Source organism: Tamandua tetradactyla, chromosome 1 (genome assembly GCF_023851605.1).
Source record: "Tamandua tetradactyla isolate mTamTet1 chromosome 1, mTamTet1.pri, whole genome shotgun sequence".
Taxonomy (NCBI): domain Eukaryota; kingdom Metazoa; phylum Chordata; class Mammalia; order Pilosa; family Myrmecophagidae; genus Tamandua; species Tamandua tetradactyla.
The window spans coordinates 34308123-34328852 of record NC_135327.1 but is presented as its reverse complement, the minus strand read 5'-3'; the positions used below and the strand labels follow the sequence as shown (position 1 = coordinate 34328852).

Sequence of the window (20730 nt, the reverse complement as noted above, 5' to 3'; positions counted from 1 at the left end):
CTTTCTTTAATTGGCCACTTAAAAATGTGCAGCTGTTCTTAGAGCTGGAGACCAGCAGCCTAGGTTTGCCAATCAAAAGCAGGATATGATTTCCAGCCCTGTCTCCTCCTTTTCTTGGGGGCACAACAGTCCTTCCACAAACTGGGCTCAGCCACCTCCAGAAGCGTTTATCTTTCCATTCACTCTGCTTCCTCCCCTGCTGTGAGTAAGGCTGAAACAGAATCTACCAGTTTCTTTCTTTCTTGGGTGCACTGTAAATTTATCTGTTCCAGAAGTCTGTATTTGCTAATCAAAAGCCTCAATTTATGAGTGGCAGAGTCACCCTTCCTTCCTATTAGGAGAAAGGGCTTCTATTTTCCATCTGGGAGTGATTCCAAGCCATCCTGCTGTGCCTGTAGAGGAGGGACACTGGACTCTACAGCTTGGAAAGATTTACTTATGGCACTTCTCTGTAATTTATGTCTCATTTTTCAACTCATTCCTATCTGGTTTTGCATCTGGTCTCCAGAGCCCACCAAACAGTTGTTTCAGAGAGTTTCTGGCTATTTTCTAGCTGCCCTGAAGGATGAATTGAATCCTAGAACTTCTTACCCTGCCATCTTCAGTTTTTCCCCATTGAGAATGATGTTAGCTATGGGTTTTTCACATGTTCCTTTTACCATGTTGGGGAAGTTCCCTCCTAGTCCTGTCCTTTGAAGTGTTTTCATCAAGAAAAGATGTTGAACTTTGTCAAATGCCTTTGCTGAGTCAATCGAGACGATCATGTGGTTTTTCTGCTTTGATTTATTGATACGGTGTATTACATTAATTGATTTTCTTATATTGAACCATCCTTGCATACCTGGAAGAAACCCCACTTGGTTATGGCATATAATACTTTTAATGTGCTGCTGGATTCAATTTGCAGGTATTTTGTGAGCATTTTGCATCTATATTCATTAGAGAGATTGGTCTGTAATTTTCTTTTCTTGTAGTACCTTTGTCTGGTTTTGGTATTAGGGTGATGTTGCGTCATAGAATGAGTTAGCTGGCTTTCCCTTCTCTTCAATTTTTTTTGAAGAGTTTGAGCAGGATTGGTACTAATTCTTTCTTGAATGCTTGGTAGAATTCACACATGAAACCATCTAGTCCTGGACTTTTCTTTTTTTGGAGCTGCTTAATGACTGATTCAATCTCTACTTGTGATTGGTTTGTTGAGGTAATCTGTTTCTTCTTGAGTCAATGTTGGTTGTTCATGCTTTTCTAGGAAGTTGTCCATTTCATCTACATTGTCTAGATTATTAGCATATAGTTGCTTATAGTATCCTCTCATTATAGCCTTTATTTCTGTGGGGTCAGTGGTTATGTCTCCTCTTCTGTTTCTGATTTTATTTATTTGCACTCTCTCTCTCTCTTTCTCTCTCTCTCTCATCAACCTAGCTAAGGGTCCATCCATTGTATTAATTTTCTCAAAGAACCAGCTTCTGGTTTTCTTGATTTTCTCAATTGTTTTCATGTTCTCAATTTCATTTATTTCTGCTCTAATCTTCATTATTTCTTTCCTTTTGTTTGCTTTGGGGTTAATATGCTATTCTTTCTCTATTTCTTCCAAGTGACCAGTTAAATCCTCAATTTTTGCTCTTTCTTCTTGTTTATTATAGGCATTTAAGGCAATATATTTCTTTCTTAGCACTGCCTTTGCTGCATCCCATAAATATTGATATGTTGTGTTTTCTTTTTCATTGGCCTCAAGATATTTACTAAATTCCCTTGTAATTTCTTCCATGAAACAATTCTTCCATTGTTTAAGAATGTGTTGTCTAGCCTCCATATATTTTGATTTTTCTGGCCCTCTGCCTAGTACTGATTTCCAACCTCATTCCATTATGATCTGAGAAAGTGTTTTGAATGATTTCAACCTTTTAAAATTTATTGAGATATTTTTGTGACCCAGCATATGGTCTACCCTTAAGAACGATCCATGGGCACTTGAAAAAAAAATGTGTATCTTCCTGTTATGGGGTATAATGTTATGTAAATGTCTGTTAAGTATAGTTCATTTATGGTATTATTCAAATTCTCTGTTTCTTTTTTGATCTACTGTCTAGATGTTTTATCCAGTGATGAGAGTGTGAATGTAGTCTTCAACTATTACTGTGAAGGTGTTTATTTCTCCCTTCAGTGTTGTCAGTGTTGTCTCATGTACTTTGGGGCATTCAGTCTCAGTGCATAAATATTTGTGATTATGTCTTCTTGTTGAATTGTTCTTTTTATTAGTACACAGTGTCGTTCATTGACTCTTTAAAATGTTTTATATTTAAAATCTAATTTGTCAGATATTGGTATAGCTACTCCTGCTCTTTTCTGATGGTTATTTGCATGAAATATCTTTTCCCAATATTTCACTTTCAACCTGTTTTTGTCCTTGGGTCTAACATGAATCTCCTATAGATAGCATAGAGATGGGGTCCTGTTTTTTAATCCGTTGTGCCAGTCTATGTCCTTTGATTGAGGAGTTTAGTCCATTAACATTTAAAGTTATTACTGTAAAGGCAGTATTTTCTTCTACCATTTTGTCTTTTGGGTTTTATATGCCATATCTAATTTTTTTTCTCTCTTTACTTTTCCTGATAGTCTTTATTTCTACACTCTTCTCTAGATCTCTCTCTCCTGTTTTTTCCTGTGTGCCTGTAGTGCTCCCTTTAGCATTTCTTGTGAAGCCAGTCTCTTAGTCACAAACTCTCTCAGTAATTGTTTGTCTGAAAATATTTAAATTTCCCCCTCATTTTTGAAGGACAATTTTGCTGGATATAGAGCTCTTGTTGGGTAGTTTTTCTCTTTTAGAATCTTAAGTATATCATACCACTGCCTTCTCACCTCCATGGTTTCTGCTGAGAAATCTGCACATGGCCTTATTGGGCTTCCCTTGTATGTGATGGATTCCTTTTCTCTTACTGCTTTCAAAATCCTCTCTTTCTCTTTGACATCTGACAATCTGGTTAGTAAGTATCTTGGAGTTTGTCTGTTTGGATCTATTCTGTTTGGGTTATGCTGTACTTCTTGGATCTATAATTTTATGTCTTTCATAAGAGATGGGAAATTTTCAGTGATTATTTCCTCCATTAGTCTTTTACCTCCTTTTTCCTTATCTTTTTCTTTTGGGACACCCACAACACATATGTTGGTGCACTTCATGTTGTCATTCAATTCCCAGAGGCCCTGCTAATATTTTTCCATTCTTTTCCTTATATTTTCTTTTGTTCATCAGATTTCAGATATCTAGTCCTCTAGTTCACTGATCCTTTCTTCTGCCTCTTCAAATCTATTGTTATAGGTTTCCATTGACTTTTAAAATCTCTTCTATTGTACCTTTCATTCCCATGAGTTTTGTGATTTGTTTTTTCAAACTTCCAAGCTTTTCTTTTCTTTTTTTTTTTACATGGGCAGGCACCTGGAATCGAACCCAGGACCTCTGGCATAGCAAGCAAGCATCCTTGCCTGCTGAGCCACCGTGGCCCACCCCAAGCTTTTCTTTTTGTTCACCCAATGTCTTTTAAAAATTTTTCTTCAACTTGTTGATTTGATTTTTTCATGAGATTTTCCATGTCTGTTTGAACATCCTGAATTAGTTGTTTCAACTCCTGTATCTCATTTGAATTGTTGGCTTGTTCCTTCGACTAGGCCATATCTTTGAATTTCATAGTATGACTCATTTTTTTCTGGTGTGTAAGCATTTGATTATCTTAAGTAATTTATTCCGGAGGTTGTTTTTACTCTTTTAAGTAAGATTTTCTTGCTGGATACCTTTGTTCTCTCTCTGTCTTTTGACATTCAATTCAACTTATTTTTAGACCTCTAGCAGAGGTTCTGTTTAAACTGATCAGAATTTTTCAGTTCTTGTTTTTTTGTTTCTTGCCCTGCCTATATGGAGTCTTTTTTTTTCTTGGGAGAGTCTACTTAGATTATTATAGACACCAGTCAGATTTTCCCAAACCAGACAGGCCCACGTCTCAGGAGGAAAGAGTCACCAGCATCTGTTTTCCCTGAAGGTGAGACCCAGCAGGTTGTCAGAATTTCCTATGAAGCCTCTGGACTCTATGCTTTCCTATCATTTCTGGCCTGTAGTGCTTGTCTGCTCATGGCTTCCCACTAGCTTAAAGTGAGGTGGTGCCTTTAGTTTCAGAAGAGTCTTCCTGTAGGGGCATGGTAGAGACAGAGGTAAGGTTGTAGGATGGCTTTAATTGCTTCAGTTTTCTAGTCCCTGGGGACTGAATTCCTTGAAGGAAGGATTCCATCTTCCTCTTGGGGAAGATACAACCCTTAGGTAATTAACTCTTTCACCTGACTATTTACTTTGTCTCTCAGAAAAACTTAATTCCACCCTTGGCCCCCAGAAGAGTGCTGGAGTCTGGAGGGCTTCCATTTCTATCTAATGAGCTGTTAAGGAGTAGAAAAAAAGGCTTTTCAGAGCCAAGCCCCTGGTCCCCGTGTTTGTCAATCAAGAGCTTAAGTTGGTACATGGCGCTATGTGCCCCCTGTTCTTGGGGTCCAGCTCTTTTCCAGTACTTTGCGCTGTCTGACTCAAAAAGCCTCCTTTTGACTACCTTGGACTTCCGGAGAAGATGGCAACTTAGTAAGACGCGCGAGTCTTAGTTCCTCCTCCAGAACAGCTACTAAAGAAATAGAAATGGTACAGAACAGCTCCCGGAGCAACAAAAGAGACCAAAAAGACAGAATACCCCATTCTGGAATGGCTGAACTGGCAGGGAGAAGCTGCAGCGGTGAGATCACCGAGGGGAACATGCTTCCCCGGGCCGGGGTGGCTGGCGGCTGGAGTCCCTCCCTCCCTCTTTCCCAGGCTGGCTGGGAGAATTGGACAGGTGGTCTCCTCAAGCCGCTGTGGCTGGCACCCCCCACACACACATGCAGCCTCCCAGACCGGCTGGCAGGATTGGATCAGAGGTCCCCCAAGCCACGGAGACCGGCGACCGGGGTCCCTTCCACACACGTGGCTTCCCGGTCTGGCTGGGAACATTGGATAGGCACTTCCCCAAGCTGCGGTGGCCAGCACCACCCCCGCCACGCTTGGCATCCCGGGCTGGCTGGGAGATTTGGAACGGCACTCCCCCGATCCACGGAGGCCGGCGACACTCCCCACGGGCGGATTCCCGGGCCGGCTGGGAGATTCGGATTGGCACTCCCCCAAGCTGCGGCAGCCAGTGCCCCCCCCATGCACGGATTCCTGGGCCAGCTGGGAGATCCGGATCGGCACTACCCCAAGCCACTTCGGCTGGTGACCCTCCCCCACAGCGAGAGTTTTCCAAAGCTAAAGGAGCCACAGCGTCTTTTACTGGTGGGACCCGCAGACAGACGAGTGCCATGAGCACCACCTACTGGGCAGGATAAGAAAAACAGCCCAGAGATTTTTACAGAAAAATCTTTCAACCTGCTGGGTCCCACACCAGGGAAATCTGATTTAATGCCAAGATGCCAACAGAAAATAATGGATCACACCTGGAAAATTGAAGATATGGCCCAGTCAAAGGAACAAACCAATAGTTCAAATGAGATACAGAAGCTGAGACAACTAATTCTGAATATACGAACAGAAATGGAAAACCTCTTCAAAAACCAAATCAATAAATTGAGGGAGGACATGAAGAAGACATGGGCTGAACAAAAAGAAGAAATAAAAAATCTGAAAAAACAAATGACAGAACTTATGAGAGTGAAGGACAAAGTAGAAAAGATGGAAAAAGCAATGGATACCTACAATGATAGATTTAAAGAGACAGAAGCTAGAATTAGTGAACTGGAGGATGGAACATCTGAATTCCAAAAAGAAACAGAAACTATAGGGAAAAGAATGGAAAATTTTGAGCAGGGGATCAGGGAACTGAATGACAATATGAAGCGCACAAATATACATGTTGTGGGTGTCCCAGAAGGAGAAGAGAAGGGAAAAGGAGGAGAAAAACTAATGGAAGAAATTGTCACTGAAAATTTCCCAACTCTTATGAAAGACCTAAAATTACAGATCCAGGAAGTGCAGCACACCCCAAAAAGAATAAACCCAAATAGGCGTTCTCCAAGACACTTAGTAGTTAGAATGTCAGAGGTCAAAGAGAAAGACACAGCAAGAGAAAAACAATCTGTCACATACAAGGGAGACCCAATAAGACTATGTGTAGATTTCTCAGCAGAAACCATGGAAGCTAGAAGACAGTGGGATGATATATTTAAATTACTAAAACAGAAAAACTGCCAACCAAGACTTCTATATCCAGCAAAATTGTCCTTCAAAAATGAGGGAGAAATTAAAACATTTTCAGACAAAAAGTCACTGAGAGAATTTGTGACCAAGAGACCAGCTCAGCAAGAAATACTAAAGGGAGCACTAGAGCCAGATACGAAAAGACAGAAGAGAGAAGTATGGAGAAGAGTGTAGAAAGAAGGAAAATCAGATATGATATATATAATACAAAAGGCAAAATGGCAGAGGAAAATATTATCCAAACAGTAATAACACTAAATGTTAATGGACTGAATTCCCCAATCAAAAGACATAGACTGGCAGAATGGATTAAAAAACAGGATCCTTCTATATGTTGTCTACAGGAAACACATCTTAGACCCAAAGATAAACATAGGTTGAAAGTGAAATGTTGGGAAAAGATATTTCATGCAAATAACAACCAGAAAACAGCAGGAGTAGCTATACTAATATCCAACAAATTAGACTTCAAATGTAAAACAGTTAAAAGAGACAAAGAAGGACACTATCTACTAATAAAAGGAACAATTAAAGAAGAAGATATAACAATCATAAATATTTATGCACCGAACCAGAATGCCCCAAAGTACGTGAGGAATACACTGCAAACACTGAAAAGGGAAATAGACACATATGCCATAATAGTTGGAGACTTTAATTCACCACTCTCATCAATGGACAGAACATCTAGACAGAGGATCAATAAAGAAATAGAGAATTTGAATATTACAATAAATGAGCTCAACTTAACAGACATTTATAGGACATTACATCCCACAACAGCAGGATACACCTTTTTCTCAAGTGCTCATGGATCATTCTCAAAGATAGACCATATGCTGGGTCACAAAGCAAGTCTTAACAAATTTAAAAAGATTGAAATCATAGACAACACTTTCTCGGATCATAAAGGAATGAAATTGGAAATCAATATTAGGCAGAGTACCAGAAAATTCACAAATACGTGGAGGCTCAACAACACACTCTTAAACAACGAGTGGGTCAAGGAAGAAATTACAAGAGAAATTAGTAAATACCTCGAGGCAAATGAAAACGAAAACACAACATATCAAAACCTATGGGATGCAGCAAAGGCAGTGCTAAGAGGGAAATTTATTGCCCTAAATGCCTATATCAGAACAGAAGAAAAGGCAAAAATGCAGGAATTAGCTGTCCACTTGGAAGAACTGGAGAAAGAACAGCAAACTAATCCCAAAGCAAGCCAAAGAAAAGAAATAATGAAGATTAGAGCAGAAATAAATGAAATTGAAAACAATAGAGCAAATCAATAAGACAAGAAGTTGGTTCTATGAGAAAATCAATAAGATTGATGGGCCCTTAGCAAGATTGACAAAAAGTAGAAGAGAGAGGACGCAAATAAATAAGATCAGAAATGGAAGAGGATCACGCTTGGTGTTTCGGGCCAGCTGGGCAATTAGGACCGGCACTCTCCCAAGCCGCGGCGGCCAGCGACCCCCGCCTCCATGCGCGGTTTCCCGGGCCGACTGCCGTGCAGACAGACGAGCGCCACAAGCGCCACCTACTGGGCAGGAAAAGAAAAACAGAGCCCAGATATTTCACAGAAAAACCTTTCAACCAGCTGGGTCCCACACCCAGGGAAATCTGATCAAATGCCCAGACACCAGCAGAAAATAATGGATGACGCTCGGAAAATTGAAGATATGGCCCAGTCAAAGGAACAAACCAATAGTTCAAATGAGATACAGGAGCTGAGACAACTAATGCTGAATATACGAACAGAAATGGAAGAACTCTTCAAAAACCAAATCAATAAATTGAGGGAGGACATGAAGAAGACATGGGCTGAACAAAAAGAAGGAATAGAAAATCTGAAAAAACAAATCACAGAACTTATGAGAGTGAAGGACAAAGAAGAAAAAATGGAAAAAAGAATGGATACCTACAATGGTAGATCTAAAGAGACAGAAGCTACAATTAGTGAACTGGAAGATGGAACATCTGAATTCCAAAAAGAAACAGAAACTATAGGGAAAAGAATGGAAAAACTTGAGCAGGGGATCAGGGAACTGAATGATAATATGAAGTGCACAAATATACGTGTTGTGGGTGTCCCAGAAGGAGAAGAGAAGGGAAAAGGAGGAGAAAAACTAATGGAAGAAATTATCACTGAAAATTTCCCAACTCTTATGAAAGACCTAAATTTGCAGATCCAAGAAGTGCAGCGCACCCCAAAGAGAATAGACCCAAATAGGCGTTCTCCAAGACACTTACTAGTTAGAATGTCAGAGGTCAAAGAGAAAGAGAGGATCTTGAAAGCAGCAAGAGAAAAACAATCTGTCACATACAAGGGAAACCCAATAAGACTATGTGTAGATTTCTCAGCAGAAACCATGGAAGCTAGAAGACAGTGGGATGATATATTTAAATTACTAAAAGAGAAAAACTGCCAACCAAGACTCCTATATCCAGCAAAAATGTCCTTCAAAAATGAAGGAGAAATTAAAACATTTATAGACAAAAAGTCACTGAGAGAATTTGTGACCAAGAGACCAGCTCTGCAAGAAATACTAAAGGGAGCACTAAAGTCAGATACGAAAAGACAGAAGAGAGAGGTATGGAGTAAAGTGTAGAAAGAAGGAAAATCAGATATGATATATATAATACAAAAGCCAAAATGTAGAGGAAAATATTATCCAAACAGTAATAATACTAAAAGTTAATGGACTGAATTTCCCAATCAAAAGACGTAGAATGGCAGAATGGATTACGACCCAGCAATACCACTGCTAGGTATCTACTCAAAGGACTTAAGGGCAAAGACACAGACGGACATTTGCACACCAGTGTTTATAGCAGCATTATCTACAATTGCAAAGAGATGGAAACAGCCAAAATGTTCATCAACAGACGAGTGGCTAAACAAACTGTGGCGTATACCTACGATGGAATATTATGCAGCTTTAAGACAGACTAAACTTATGAAGCATGTAGTAACATGGATGGACCTAGAGAACATTATGCTGAGTGAGTCTAGCCCAAAACTAAAGGACAAATACTGTAAGGTCCCACTGATGTGAACCGACATTCGAGAATCAGCTTGGAATATATCATTGGTAACAGAGACCAGCAGAAGTTAGAAACAGGGTAAGATAATGGGTAATTGGAGCTGAAGGGATACAGACTGTGCAACAGGACTAGATACAAAAACTCAAAAATGGACAGCACAATAATACCTAAGTGTAATGTAACTAGGTTGGAACACTGAATGAAGCTGCACCTGAAATATGGTTTTTTGTTTGTTTGTGTGTTTGTATCTTTTCTTTTTGTTTTTTCTTTTTCCTTTATATATATATATATAATTAGTATTATTATTTTAATTCTCTTCTCTATATTAACATTCTATATCTTTTTCTGCTGTTTTGCTAGTTCTTTTCCTAAAGCGATGCAAATGTACTAAGAAATGATGATCATACATCTATGTGATGATACTAAGAATTACTGAGTGCATTTGTAGAATGGAATGATTTCTAAATGTTGTGTTAATTTCTTTTCTTTTTTTGATTAATAAAAAAAATTAAAAAAAAAAAAAAGAAATGGAAGAGGAGACATAACCACTGACCTCACAGAAATAAAGGAGGTAATAACAGGATACTATGAACAACTTTACACTAATAAATACAACAGTTTAGATTAAATGGACGGGTTCCTGGAAAGGCATGAACAACCACCTTTGATTCAAGAAGAAATAGATGACCTCAACAAACCAATCACAAGTAAAGAAATTGAATCATTCAAAAGCGTCCCAAAAAGAAAAGTCCAGGACCAGACGACTTCACATGTGAATTCTACCAAACATTCCAGAAAGAATTAGTACCAACTCTCCTCAAACTCTTCAAAAAATTTGAAGTGGAAGGAAAGCTACCTAATTCGTTCTATGAAGCCAACATCACCCTCATACCAAAACCAGGCAAAGATATTACAAAAAGAAAACTACAGACCAATCTCTCTAATGAATATAGATGCAAAAATCCTCAATAAAATTCTAGCAAATCGTATCCAACAACACATTAAAAGAATTATACATCATGACCAAGTAGGATTCATCCCAGGTATGCAAGGATGGTTCAACATAAGAAAATCAATTAATGTAATACACCATGTCAACAAATCAAAGCAGGAAAATCACATGATCATCTCAATTGATGCAGAGAAGGTATTTGACAAGATTCAACATCCTTTCCTGTTGAAAACACTTCAAAAGATAGGAATACAAGGGAACTTCCTTAAAATGATAGAGGGAATATATGAAAAACCCACAGCTAATATAATCCTCAATGGGGAAAAATTGAAAACTTTCCCCCTAAGATCAGGAACAAGACAAGGATGTCCACTATCACCACTATTATTCAACATTGTGTTGGAGGTTCTAGCCAAAGCAATTAGACAAGAAAAAGAAATACAAGGCATCAAAATTGGAAAGGAAGAAGTAAAACTATCACTGTTTGCAGACAATATGATACTATACGTTGAAAACCCGGAAAAATCCACAACAAAACTACTAGAGCTAATAAATGAGTACAGCAAAGTAGCAGGTTACCAGATCAACATTCAAAAATCTGTAGTGTTTCTATACACTAGCAATGAACAAGCTGAGGGGGAAATCAAGAAACGAATCCCATTTACACTTGCAACTAAAAGAATAAAATACCTAGGAATAAATTTAACTAAAGAGACAAAAAACCTATATAAAGAAAACCACAAAAAACTGTTAAAAGAAATCACAGAAGACCTAAATAGATGGAAGGGCATACCGTGTTCATGGATTACAAGACTAAATATAGTTAAGATGTCAATCCTACCTAAATTGATTTACAGATTCAATGCGATACCAATCAAAATCCCAACAACTTATTTTTCAGAAATAGAAAAACCAATAAGCAAATTTATCTGGAAGGGCAGGGTGCCCCGAATTGCTAAAAGTATCTTGAGGAAAAAAAAACGAAGCTGGAGGTCTCATGCTGCCAGACTTTAAGGCATATTATGAAGCCACAGTGGTCACAACAGCATGGTATTGGCATAAAGATAGATATATCGACCAATGGAATCGAATAGAGTGCTCAGATATAGACCCTCTCATCTATGGACATTTGATCTTTGATAAGGCAGTCAAGCCAGCTCACCTGGGACAGAACAGTCTCTACAACAATTGGTGCCTAGAGAACTGGATATTCATAAGCAAAAGAATGAAAGAGAACCCGTATCTCACACCCTATAAAAAAGTTAACTCAAAATGGATCAAAGATCTAAACATTAGGTCTAAGACCATAAAACAGTTAGAGGAAAATGTAGGGAGATATCTTATGAAACTTACAATTGGAGGCGATTTTATGGACAAACCTAAAGCAAGAGCACTGAAGAAGGAAATAAATAAATGGGAACTCCTCAAAATTAAACACTTTTGTGCATCAAAGAACTTCATCAAGAAAGTAGAAAGACAGCCTACACAATGGGAGACAGTATTTGGAAACGACATATCAGGTAAAGGGCTAGTATCCAGAATTTATAAAGAGATTGTTCAACTCAACAACAAAAAGACAGCCAACCCAATTACAAAATGGGAAAAAGACTTGAACAGACACCTCTCAGAAGAGGAAATAAAAATGGCCAAAAGGCACATGAAGAGATGCTCAATGTCCCTGGCCATTAGAGAAATGCAAATCAAAACCACAATGAGATATCATCTCACACCCACCAGAATGGCCATTATCAACAAAACAGAAAATGACAAGTGCTGGAGAGGATGCAGAGAAAGAGGCACACTTATCCACTGTTGGTGGGAATGTCAAATGGTGCAACCACTGTGGAAGGCAGTTTGGTGGTTCCTCAAAAAACTGAATATAGAATTGCCATACGACCCAGCAATACCATTGCTACATATCTACTCAAAGAACTTAAGGGCAAAGACACAAACGGACATTTGCACACCAATGTTTATAGCAGCGTTATTTACAATTGCAAAAAGTTGGAAACAGCCAAAATGTCCATCAACAGACAAGTGGCTAAACAAACTGTGGTATATACATACGATGGAATGTTATGCAGCTTTAAGACAGAATAAACTTATGAAACATGTAATAACATGGATGAACCTAGAGAACATTATGCTGAGTGAGTCTAGCCAAAAACTAAAGGACGAATACTGTATGGTCCCACTGATGTGAACCGACATTCGAGAATAAACTTGGAATATGTCATTGGTAACAGAGACCAGCAGGAGTTTAAAACAGGGTAAATAATGGGTAATTGGAGCTGAAGGGATACAGACTGTGCAACAGGACTAGATACAAAAACTCAAAAATGGGAAGCACAATAATACCTAATTGTAATGTAATTATGTTAAAACACTGAATGAAGCTGCATCTGAGCTATAGTTTTTTATTTGTTTGTGCTTTTTTTCTTTTTCCTTTTTTCATATATATTTTTTATTTTTTATTATCATTATTTTTTCTCTGTATTAACATTCTATATCTTTTTCTGTTTTACTAGTTCTTTTCCTAAATCGATGCAAATGTACTAAGAAATGATGATCATACATGTATGTGATGATATTAAGAATTACTGATTGCATATGTAGAATGAATGATTTCTAAATGTTGTGTTAATTTCTTTTTTTTTAATTAAAAAAAAGAGCCTCCTTTTTTCCCCCATCAGCACTGCCCCCTGTCTGCTAGGGGAAAAACTCCTAGTGTCCTTATTGCTTATTCCAGCTTTATCTTTGCTGGGAGCCAATTTTCAGTAGTCAGAATTTGTTAATTAATTCCACAACTGGAGGTTGGTTGAGTTAAGCCCTTGTTGCTAGTAAAGTCTGTTCCTTAGGGGAAAAAGTCTGTCATAACTGTGAGGAGGGGTGCCAGCTTCATTGTCTTGGGGGAACTTGCAGTTCTCTGTGGGGTCTTAGCCTTTCCACCTGGTCCAGACTAGTGTATACTGTGTGTCCAGTCACTGCTATAACCCCAGAAGTTGCTCTGTATTATTCCCTACTACTTACTAGCTTCTCTGTAGGATGAACTAAATTTCACACCTCACTAAGCTACCATCTTGCCCTGCTCTCCCCATCCTTTCACTTTCTACCTAGCTGCATCTTTGGGTCTAAAGAGACTCTCTTGTAAATGACACATAGTGGGAACATGCTTATTATTTTTGAACCTATTCTGCCAATTTATGCCTTTTGATTGAGGAGTTTAATCCATTTGTGTTCAGTGCAGTTTTAGATTGCTAGGGTGATGAAAGCAGGTACAATGAAATGGGTTGGCTTTTAACAATGGAAATTTATAAGCTTTCAGTTTGAGGCTATGAGAATATCCAAATCAAAGCATCATCAAGGTGAGGCTTTCTTTCTGAAGACTGGCTGCAGGCAAGCCTGAGCTCGTCTGCCACATGGGGAGGCACGTGGTGACATCTTCTGGTCATCTCCAGGTTTCATTGCTTTCAGTTTCTTGCTTCCATGACCTTCTCTCTCTTTGTCTATATATTATTCTCTTATAAAATACTCCAGTAAGAGGAAGTGGGACACACCTTAACTGAATTAGCTTCAGCAAAAGGTCCTACTTACAATGATGCCATACCTACAGGAATGTATTTGACTTAAGAAATGCTTTTCTGAGGTACATACAGCATCAAACCACCAAATACTACCCTCTGGACCCCCAAAATACATGTTTTTTTCCATATGCAAAATACACATTCCATTGAAATATCCCAAAAACCTTAAGTAATTTCAATAACAATGCGAAGCACAAAGTTTTATCAAAACCAGTTATATGTGTAGTCTACCCTGGGGCACAATTCCCCTCCATCTGTGAACTGAGAAATCTAGAGAACAATTTATCTACTTTCCATATACAATGGAGGACCAGTCATAGGATAAACATTCTCATTCTTATAGGGAGAAATTGGAAGTAGAACAGGGGTCATGAGTCCCAAACAACACCAAAACTTTTCAGGATATGCTCCATTAGATTTCAACATCTGAGTTTCAATTATCAACTGATGTTCTGTCCTCTGGGCCTAAAAGAATGGCAGCCTTACCCTTCACAAGTGCTTGTGAAATGGCCATTCCCAGAAAACTGGGGTGCTGTTCTTACCCAATACTGGGCTGGTTGCCAGATTCAAGGCTCCACTCTCACCAAACATTGAGGTGTTCTCCACAATCCCCCAGGCATCTGAGAAACTGAGATGGTGACACTTTTCCTGAACAATGGGGCAAAAGTTTAATCCTCGTCAAGTGCCGGGGCAAACTCAAACCTTCAAAGCACATGGGTGGACTCACTGTATGAGAATAGGTCTTCAGTCTGCAGGTTTTGAAGAATGTATCCCCAGAGAATAGTGCTCCATGTGTTCATTTAACCAAACATGGACCCAGTCAGCCAATTCAATGCAAGTCAGGATTGGAGATACAGTTATCCAGAAAGAATTTGCATAAAGTTCTTTTGTCTCATGGTTTGGACCCCTGTGCTATTTGTGAAACCAATAAGTTTTTTTGGCGAAATCTGTATGAACAGAATCACTACCAGGCTGGATAAAAAGGGGGCAGGAAAAGGACAGGTTGAAAGAAAAGTGACTTCAAAAGAAGAATCATGGAAGTGGAGGAAGTATCTGCTAGTTTCACCCTTCTTTTCCAGATTCCATTGGTCTTTCTCTCTTTGTCTGAATTTCATTCTCTCATAAAGTACTCCAGTAAGATTAAGATCCATCCTGATCTAGTTTGGTCACACCTTAACTGATGTAGCCTCATATAAAATGCTACTCACAGTGGTCTACACCCAGTGGAATGGATTAACTTTAAGTACATGCGTTTCTGGGGTATATATCGCTTCAAACCACAGCAAGTTTTATTAATGATAAGAAAGGACTTAATTCAGGGCGGGCCGCGGTGGCTCAGTGGGCAAGAGTGCTTGCCTGCCATGCCGGAGGACCCCGGTTCGATTCCCGGCCCCAGCCCATGTAAAAAACAAACAAACAAACAAAAAATAATAAAATAAAAAAAAATACTTTAAAAAAAAAAAAAAAAAGAAAGGACTTAATTCAGCCATTTTGTTCTATTTTTAATATGGCATATTTTTGTCTCTCTTCCTTTATCACAGCCTCCTTTTGGGTATGGTTAAAATTTTGTGATGTAACTGATTGATCCCTTTCTAATTTCCGTTTTTGTATATATTTTTAATACTTTCATTGTGATTATCCTGGGGTTTGTATTAAACAACTTAAGTCTATAACCCACTAGTTTGATAAAATACCAACTTAACTTTCATAGCATAAAGTCTCTTCTCCTATATTCCTGTCTCCCCTCATGTTCCTTTTGTGTGTCAATTACAAGGAAATAGAATTATTTGTTATTAAATTGTATTCTAAATATTATAGGAAATAAAGGGTAAAGTGACATACAGAGGATACAGTACTAATGGATTTTGCATTTGACCATGTAATTACCTTTCCTGGAGATCCCTTCCTCATAATGCTCCAAATCACTATCTTCTGTCCTTTCCTTTAAACCTGAAGAACACCCTGTAACATTTCATGTAAAGAGGTCTTTTGGTAAGGAACACTCTCAGTTTTTTCTTACATATAAATGTCTTAAACTTTTCCTTTTTTGAAAGATTGTTTGTCCAGATAAAGAATATTGGGCTGGCAGTTTTGTTCTTGAAGTATCTTAAAAATGCCACACCACTCTCTTTTTACCTCCATGGTTTCTGAGGAAAAATTGGCATTTCATAATATTGAGGCTCCCTTGTATGTTATGAATCACTTTTTCTCTTGCTGCTTTCTAAATTTTCTCCTTCTCCTTGGCATTTGACAACTTGATTAGTGTGTGTCTTGGAGTAGACCCATTAGAGTTTGTCCTGTTTGGAATACATTGTTCTTCTTGGAAAGGTATATTTGTCTTTTATAAGAATTGCAAAATTCTTTCCTCAAATATTCTTTCTGTCCCTTTTCCCTTCTCTTCTGCATATTTTGGTTCATTCATTTTATTCCACAGGTCTCTTAGTCTCTGATCACTTCTTAAAATTCTTTTCTCACTTGTAATTGATATGTGATTGTTCTGAAAACTGACTAGATTCTAATAAAGAAAGGTCTTGTTACCAGAGGGAAATCCTGCATCATATGGCTTCACTGGTTTATTTTCATAAGTATTCTAAGAAGAGCCAGCACCAATAATTCTCAAAGCCCTCCACATTTGAGGAACAGGAAATTTTCTCAATTCATACTATGTGGCCAGCATCATTCTAATGCCAAAATCAGGTAGAGATATTGCATGAAAAACATTATACAAGCTAATATATGGTGATATAAAAATAAAAATTCCTCTACAAAATACGATTAAATTCCAACTGTAGATCAAAATTATTATGCACCATTACCAACTTTACTTAATCCCAGTAATGGTATGGTATCTTAACATAAGACAATCAATAAACCACATTAAAGTAATGGAGGGAATAAAAGACATGGCCTTGTCATTTGCCACGCAAAAGTCATTTGAGAAAATAAACACCCTTTTTATGCAAATATCCAATAGAAGAAACATTGGAATCCTCAACATGATAAAAGGCATTTTACTGAGGGTTCCAATAAGAACAATTAGGAAAGAAAGTGAAATAAAATACACACAGATTTTAAAATAAATATAACTCTTCTTATTCACAGACAATGTGATCCTAAGTATAACAATGCAAAAGAAGATATGTGAACTAATCAATAGATTAAAGTTCAACACAGAAAAGTCAAGGTGTTTTTATTTTCTATCCATGAACAATCAAAGAAGAAAATGAAGAAAACAAATATATATACAATAGAACACAATAAGATATTGAGGAATAAATTTAACCAAACCGTGTATATTTATTTTGAAATGGTTTCACACTTACAGCACAGCTTCAAAAAATAATAATAAACAACACCCTTTTCACCCTAGTTCTCCAGATCTACTAATTTAACAGTTTGCCAACTTTGCCATATTTCCTATCTATCCATCTCTCTATCAACTTACCTATCCATTTTTTCTATATATCTGTCAATTTATCAATTCATTTTGTGATCAGTTGAGTGTAGATTACATATATCATGCTTCCTGAAGAAATGTACATTTCCTATGAATTAGGCTATTTATATAGGTGACATTTTTGTACAATTATCAAGTTCAAGAAATTTAAAATTGATGGTAAAAATTGATCTATAGCTCTATTTTATATTGCTTAGTAATTTCCCTTTTAGCCTTTTTTCCTCCTTTGTTAGATAATATCCAACATCACATTGCATTTCATTGTCATCATCTCTTTAGTTACTCTTTTTAAATTTTTTTATTCTAGGAACATATGTACAACAAAAACTTTCCTGATGTCAACAATTCTTCATGTGGCATATTGTCTATATAGCATCTCTTATCATGCCAATCTGGGGTTGAAAACTCCCACAGCTTTTGTTTTTCTGCAAATGTAAGACAGATTTTCTAGAAATAGGCTACTTGGTTGGCACGTTTAATCACAGAAGCTGTAGATTTACAGAAAAATCATGCAGAAAGTACTGCTTCCATATACCTCTCACACAATTACCCTGTTATTTAAAAATATATTGTTTTTCTTTTATTATAATTAATAAAATGACATTATTATATTTATACTGTTTTTTCTATTCCATAATTGACATTAAAGCTCATTTTTGTTCAGTTAAAAAAAATTCTTTTCTCTATCTGTTCTTCCAGCCATAGGAGTTTGATTGACCTGTGTTCCATTTCACTGATACTTTCTTCTGCTTGTTCACATCTGCTGTTGTATGCCTCTAGTATATTTATAATCTACATGATTGTATTTTTCATACTCATATGTTATGTTCCTATTTAAATTTTCTAATTCTTTTTATTTTTTTTGGCAGGGGGAGGTGCACGGTCCAGGAATCAAACCTGGGTCTCCCGCATGGAAGGTGAGCATTCTGGACACACATGTGTTCTCAATGTCCTTTTTCTCTATAGCCATATTTACTTTATTTCTATCTGTATTTTCCTTTAGTTCCTTGAATTGATTTAGATTTGATTAGTGTTCCAATGTCTGTGTTTCCTCTGAAGTTTTAATTTTTTCCCTTTATCAGCCCATATCTTTTTGTTTCTTTGGTTAGTGATATTCATCTTGCTGTCTGGGCATTTGGTTTTTTGATGTGGTAACTCTGGAAGTCAATGTCTTTCTCTTGCCTAGAGTTTTATCATGGATTGTCTCTATGCGAAGGCTGTTCTTCAATGCCTGGTCCCAACCATATGAACCTTTAAAGAAGCCCATGTTTATCCTGAGAGTTGATTTTCTCAGGTCATCTTCACCTATCTCTTGCCCTTGCTTTGTGCTGCAATTTTTAAGAGTATACCCTATTATCGTTTTTTTATGTAAATTTTCCTCCTCAGTGGATATCATTTATTCAACTTCTCTCCCACTCTCAGGGCTGCCTTTTCACCACAGCTTTCAGTCCTCTTTCTCCCTTGCCTACAGTGTTCAATTTTACCCTTTTCCTGTGTGGCTTTTCTTCCTCTGGTAACTCCCATATTAAGAGTATCCCACACCAGGGAGCCTGATGGGGTCAGTGTTAAAAAATTGACATTTTTTTTCCATTTACAATTGCAACTAAAAGAATAAAATATTTAGGAATAAGTTTAACTAAGGATACAAAAGACCTACACACAGAAAACAATGTGAAATTGCTAAAAGAAATCACAGAAGACTTAAATAAATGGAAGGGCATACCATGTTCATAGATTGAAGACTAAATATACTTAAGATATCAAATTCTACCTAAATTGATTTATAGATTCAATACAATACCAATTAAAATCCCAAAAGCTTACTTTGCAGAAATAGAAAAACCAATAACCAAATTTATCTGGAAGGGCAGTGTGCCATGGATAGCTAAAAACATCTTGAGAAAGAAAAATGAAGTCACAGGTCTCACACTCCCTGAATTTAAGGCATATTATGAAGCTTCAGTGGTCAAAACAGTATGGTACTGGCATAAGGATAGATACACTGATCAACGGAATCAAATAAAGTGTCCAGATATTTACCCTCTCATCGATCTTTGAAAAGGCAGTCAAGCCAACTCACCTGGGACAGAGCAGCCTTTCCAATAAATGGTGCTTGGAGAAATTAATTCAAAATGGATAAAAAATGTAAATGTTAGAGCTAAGGCCATAAAACTTTGAGAAGAAAATATAGGGAAATATCTTATAAAACTTGCAACAGGAGGCAGTTTCTTAGATCTTACAACCAAAGCATAAGCATGGAAGAAAGAAATAGGTAAATGGGAACTCCTAAAATTTAAACAGTTTGGTGCACCAAAGAACTTTGTCAAGAAAGTAGAAAGTCAGCCTACACAATGGGAGACAATATTTGGAAACCATATATCAAATAAGGGTCTAGTATCCAGAATATATAAAGAGATTTTTCAACTCAGCAACAAAAAGACAAACAACCTAATTACAAAATGGGCAAAAGACATGAGCAGACACTTCTCAGAAGAAGAAATACAAACAGCTAAAAGGCACATGAAAGGATGCTCAACTTCCCTGGCTATTAAGGAATTGTAAATCAAAACTACAATGAGTTATCATCTGACACCTACTAGAATGGCCACTATCAATAAAAAAAAAAACAGAAAATGACATATCCTGGAGAGGATGTGGAGAAAGAGGCACACTTATCCACTGTTGGTGGGAATGTAAAATGGTACAAATGCTGTGAAAGGCAGTTTGGTAGTTTCTATACCAAGTATAGAATTGCCATATGATCCAGTAATACCATTGCTAAGTATCTATTCAGAGGACACAAGGGCAAGGACACAAAAAGATATTTACACACCAATGTTTATAGCAGCATTACTTACAATTGCCAAGAGATGGAAACAGCCTAAATGTCCATCAACAGATGAGTGGGTAACCAAGCTGTGGTACATACATACAATGAAATACTATGCAGGCAGAATAAAGTTATGAAGCATGTAACAACGTGGATGAACCTTGAGGATGTTATGCTGAGTGAAATTAGCAAGAAACAAAAGGACAAATACTGTATGGCCTCACTGATATGAACTAACATTAATAAGTGAACTTGGAGAATTTCAGTATTTCTCTTGATAACACAGATTATCAGAAGCTGGAAATAGGGTAGATATTGGATAATTTGAGCTGAAGGGATACAGATTGTACACCAGGACTGATTGTAAAATTCAGAAATGGATAGCACAATGCTACCTGATTGTAGCACAATAATGTAAGTAAACTGAATGAAGTTGAATGTGAGAATGATAGAGCGAGAAGTGCTGGTGCACATATGAAACCAGAAGGAAAGACAGACAATGAAGGCTGAGATGGTATGATCTAGAAATACCTAGAGTGTACAATGATAGTGATTAATGTATTTTCATTTTCCATTACTTTTCTTCAGTTTTTCAAATATACAGTA

At 37.4% G+C, this 20730-nt stretch overlaps 1 long non-coding RNA gene across 1 annotated transcript in view; it reads left to right on the top strand.

Moving 5' to 3' along the window:
- Window positions 1–20730, top strand: part of LOC143644731 (uncharacterized) — a 104592-nt gene that overhangs the window by 63232 nt on the left and 20630 nt on the right. The window contains exon 3 of the long non-coding RNA XR_013156836.1: window positions 18164–18211. This is a non-coding gene — a long non-coding RNA (uncharacterized LOC143644731). The remainder of the gene's footprint in view (window positions 1–18163; window positions 18212–20730) is intronic.